Consider the following 5,232-nt stretch of genomic DNA (forward strand, 5'->3'; position numbering starts at 1 on the left):
CCTGGCAGCAGCATGAGGAGGCGGTATATAGGGGCCCAAGGCAGATTAGGGGCCTGGCAGCAGCTATGGGAGGCCCGTAATCTGCCAGCACCCTATGTCAAAAAATTCAACACACCAGCAGTGTGTGAGGAGACCTGAAAGTGGCACATGGCAGAGTGTGGCGATGGAGACAGCAGCAATGGGAGGCCGTACAGGGACCCATGACAGACTCTGGACCTGGCAGCAGCATGAGGAGGCGGTATATAGGGGCCTATGGCAGATTAGGGGCCTGGCAGCAGCTATAGGAGGCCCATAATCTGCCAGCACCCTATGTCAAAAAATTCAACACACCAGCAGTGTGAGGAGACCTGAAAGTGGCACATGGCATGAGACACTGTGGACCTGGCAGCAGCATGAGGAGGCGGTATATAGGGGCCCATGGCAGATTAGGGGCCTGGCAGCAGCTATGGGAGGCCCGTAATCTGCCAGCACCCTATGTCAAAAAATTCAACACACCAGCAGTGTGTGAGGAGACCTGAAAGTGGCACATGGCAGAGTGTGGCGATGGAGACAGCAGCAATGGGAGGCCGTACAGGGACCCATGACAGACTCTGGACCTGGCAGCAGCATGAGGAGGCGGTATATAGGGGCCTATGGCAGATTAGGGGCCTGGCAGCAGCTATAGGAGGCCCGTAATCTGCCAGCACCCTATGTCAAAAAATTCAACACACCAGCAGTGTGAGGAGACCTGAAAGTGGCACATGGCATGAGACACTGTGGACCTGGCAGCAGCATGAGGAGGCGGTATATAGGGGCCTATGGCAGATTAGGGGCCTGGCAGCAGCAATGGGAGGCCCGTAATCTGCCAGCACCCTATGTCAAAAAATTCTACACACCAGCAGTGTGTGAGGAGACCTGAAAGTGGCACATGGCAGAGTGTGGCGATGGAGACAGCAGCAATGGGAGGCCGTACAGGGACCCATGAGAGACTCTGGACCTGGCAGCAGCATGAGGAAGCGGTATATAGGGGCCTATGGCAGATTAGGGGCCTGGCAGCAGCAATGGGAGGCCCGTAATCTGCCAACACCCTATGTCAAAAAATTCTACACACCAGCAGTGTGTGAGGAGACCTGAAAGTGGCACATGGCAGAGTGTGGCGATGGAGACAGCAGCAATGGGAGGCCGTACAGGGACCCATGAGAGACTCTGGACCTGGCAGCAGCATGAGGAGGCGGTATATAGGGGCCTATGGCAGATTAGGGGCCTGGCAGCAGCTATGGGAGGCCCGTAATCTGCCAGCACCCTATGTCAAAAAATTCTACACACCAGCAGTGTGTGAGGAGACCTCAAAGTGGCACATGTTTGAGGCATGATTCATGGCGGATTTAGTCAGTTGTGTCAGGAACTGGTGGTTTGAAATCCAGACTAATCCACGCCTGATTCATTTTCACAAACGTGAGTCTCTCCACACTTTGGGTGGACAGTCGTGTCCTCCGCGGAGTTACAATACCTCCTGCCGCACTAAACACGCGCTCCGATGCCACGCTACTGGCCGGGCATGACAGCCTTTCAAGGGCAAATTCAGCTAGTTGGGGCCAAAGGTCAAGTTTCGTTGCCCAGTAGTCAAGGGGATTGTCTACCTCGGTTGGCAGGGTGCTGTCCAAGTAGGCCCAAGCCTGTTGTTTGAGGTCCTGCTCCAGGTCCACCTGATGCTGCTGCTGCTGCTGCGGCTGGTTAGTAGTTTCCTCACTGCGCTGGTGAAGAAAGCTACTCATCATCGACTGCAGACTGAGGCAGCCGCTGCTGGTGGAGCTGCCACTGCTCCTACCACCCCACCCCTCCCCTGCTGCCATGGCAGCGGAACGCGAGCGCACAGGGCCCACAGTGTCTGAGGATGGACGTTGGCGCACAAAGGCAGAGACCAACTGACTACATAGGTGGTTTTTATAGTACGTTATTTTGGCCTCCCTCTCAGCAGGTGTGAAAAAAGCCACCATTTTGGAACGGTAGCGAGGGTCCAACAAGGTGGACAGCCAAAAGTCATCCCTCTGTCTGATGGTTATTATTCGGCTGTCGCTACGCAAGCAAGCGAGCATGCTATGGGCCATTTGTGCCAAGGAATGCGAGGGACTCCCTGCCTCCATCTCCACAGCATACTGCCACGGTGCGTCTGGGTCCTCTGTCTCCTCCTCCTCCTCCTCTACCAGATGCTCCTGCTCCTCCACTCCTGTCCGCTGAGTGGAAAAACCACCCATTTCACTCAATAATTCCTGAGCACAAATGTCCTCCTCTACCTCCTCCTCTTCTTCCTGTCCTGCCCCCACAGGGGTCATGTGGCGTTGAGATCTGTGCGCCACGTCTACCGCACCCTGACCAGCCATTGTTAACAGCATTTGTTCAAGGACGTGCAACAGAGGAATGACGTCGTTCATCCCATAGTCCTGCCGACTCACGAATAGCGTGGCCTCCTCAAAGGGCCTGAGCAAGCGGCAGGTGTCACGCATGAGCTGCCAATGGCTGACATCGAAGTTACACAGGGGAGTACCTTTATCCGCTTGTAACATCAGGAAATCGGTGATGGCCTTTCGCTGTTCGTAAAGGCGGTCTAACATGTGTAGGGTTGAATTCCACCTTGTTGCAACGTCGCAGATCAGGCGATGCTGTGGAATTCCGTTCTGCCGCTGCAGCTCAAGGAGGGTGTGCTTTGCGGTGTAGGAATGGCTGAAATGCATGCAAAGTTTACGTGACATTTTAAGGATGTCTTGCAGTGGGATGGTGGATTTTAAGAACCGCTTGACAACCAGATTGAACACGTGAGCCATGCATGGCGCATGGCACAACCTTCCTTGACGCAGAGCAGACACCATGTTCTTTCCGTTGTCGGTCAACATGGTTCCGATTTTCAGTTTGCGCGGAGACAGCCATCTGTCGATTTCTCTGTTCATTACACTCAGAAGTTCCTCCCCTGTGTGACTACGTTCGCCAAGGCATACCAGGTGCAGAACAGCGTGACACCGTTGCGCCCTGCACATGTGATATGCCGGTCGGGTAATGGGACTTGGCACGGGGGTGGCGGCTGAGGACACGGCGGAAGAAGAGGTGGTAGAGGCGGACATCTTTGCCGGACCAAGGACGTGCAAACGTGGAGGCAAAAGCGGCGTGACCTGTCCAAGTTGCTGGTGCGGCTGTGACGGCACCACGTTCACCCAGTGGGCCGTAAATGACATGTACTGTCCCTGAGCATAGTTACAGCTCCACACGTCGGCGCTGCCGTGCACTTTGGCAGAGACCGACATGCTCAAAGACTGGCCCACCATGTCTTCTACATGTGAATGCAGGGCTGGCACTGCCTTTTTGGCGAAGAAATGACGGCTTGGCACTCTCCACCGCGGCGCGGCACAAGCCATCATTTCTCGGAAAGGTGCTGAGTCCACCACTTGGAAAGGGAGGGACTGCAGCACCAGCAACTTGGACAGGAGGACGTTCAGCTTTTGCACCGTCGGGTGCGTGCTCGCAAACTGTTGTCTCTTGGAAACGGATTCCAAGAAAGACTGCTGACGGAATCCGTGAAGAGGAGTAGCAGGAGAAGGAGCATCTGAACGAGCGGAAGATGCCAACGAGCAACAACTCCCCTCAGCAGAGGTGTTGGAGCCTTGACTGGCTGATGGAGGGCGATTGACGTCGGGTGACGGAGCAAGTAACGGAGCGGGTGATGGAGCGGGGGCTGGGGCGGGCAGAACCGCCGTATCTTTATCACGGTTTTCCCAGGCCACCAAATGGCGACGCTGCATATGCTGCCGCAACGCTGTAGTCCCAACATGGGCCCCCTGGCCACGCTTGACTTTCTGGCCACATAGTCGACATACGGCTACGTTTACTTCCTCGGGCGGCTTGACGAAAAATTGCCACACCGCCGAGTAGGAAACTTTGCCCCCGATACTCCTCACTGGCTGACTGCTGCTTCCTCCGTGCACACCGGCACCACTACTGGCCGTGGTGGTAGGCTGCAGTGGAGCTGGTGCTCTACTCCGTGGCCGTTTGGCTCCACTGACACTGCTGCGACCCTGCTGCTGTCTCCTGGGCAACCCACCGACTGTTTTGCTCGCTGCCAAGCTGCCACCCTCTTCTCCTGATGATGCGGAAGAAATTGCCTGATGACGACGAGGCTGCCAAGTGCGATCAACCTCCTCATCATCAAGTAGGGTCTCCGCCTCACTACTAGCCCCCTCGGCTGCGTCTGGGTCAGGAGACAGACCTGTCTCTAGACCGGCTACCGAGCCACTCTCCTCGCCACTACTTCTTCGCCTGGCTGCTGAAAAGGTGGATGTCTCCCCCCGTTCCTGACCGCCCTCTGTTAGCTCTTCCTCACTGTACAGTGGGGCTGAGCCCACAGCATGCGATACTTCGCTTGGTGAGGGAACACCAAAGGACAGGGGCAGGTAGAGGACACGTGATTTCAGTGGGCTTGGTCCCGGGCCATGCCAACTAACGGTTGTGTCTGACGTACCCACCGACCGTTGGCTGTAGGTGTCAGAGGTGACCTGGGAAGAGGAAGACGACCGAGCCAACCAATCGACGACGGCAGGGTTGTCGGTGGAGACACGACCGCTGGATGACACCGGGAGCACTGGCCTCTGGCTGCGAATAGTGCTGCCTCGACCCCTTCCTCTGCTGCCACGTCTGCTCGCTCCTAAAACATTGCCTCCTCTGCCACTCCTCTGCATGTTGTCTGACATACTCTTTAATTAAACGATTATGTGTCCCTGAGTAACAATTCTGTGTCCCTGAGTAACAATTCTGTGTCTGTGCGAGTAACAATTCTGTGGCCCTAAGTAACAGTTCTGTGGCCCTCAGTAACAATTCTGTGTCCCTGATTAACGTTTCTGTGGCCCCAAGTAACAGTTCTGTGGCCCTCAGTAACAATTCTGTGTCTGTGCGAGTAACAATTCTGTGTCTGTGCGAGAAACAATTCTGTGGCCCTAAGTAACAGTTCTGTGGCCCTCAGTAACAGTTCTGTTTCCCTGAGTAACAATTCTGTGTCTGTGCGAGTAAGAATTCTGTGTCTGCGCGAGTAACAATTCTGTGGCCCTAAGTAACAGTTCTGTGGCCCTCAGTAACAGTTCTGTGGCCCTGAGTAACAATTCTGTGTCTGTGCGAGTAACAATTCTGTGTCTGTGCGAGTAACAATTCTGTGGCCCTAAGTAACAGTTCTGTGGTCCTCAGTAACAATTCTGTGTCTGTGCGAGTAACAAT

The sequence above is a fragment of the Staurois parvus genome, unplaced genomic scaffold, assembly GCF_062004578.1.
Source record: "Staurois parvus isolate SC_StPar_1 unplaced genomic scaffold, SC_StPar_1.0 ptg000662l, whole genome shotgun sequence".
NCBI lineage: Eukaryota > Metazoa > Chordata > Amphibia > Anura > Ranidae > Staurois > Staurois parvus.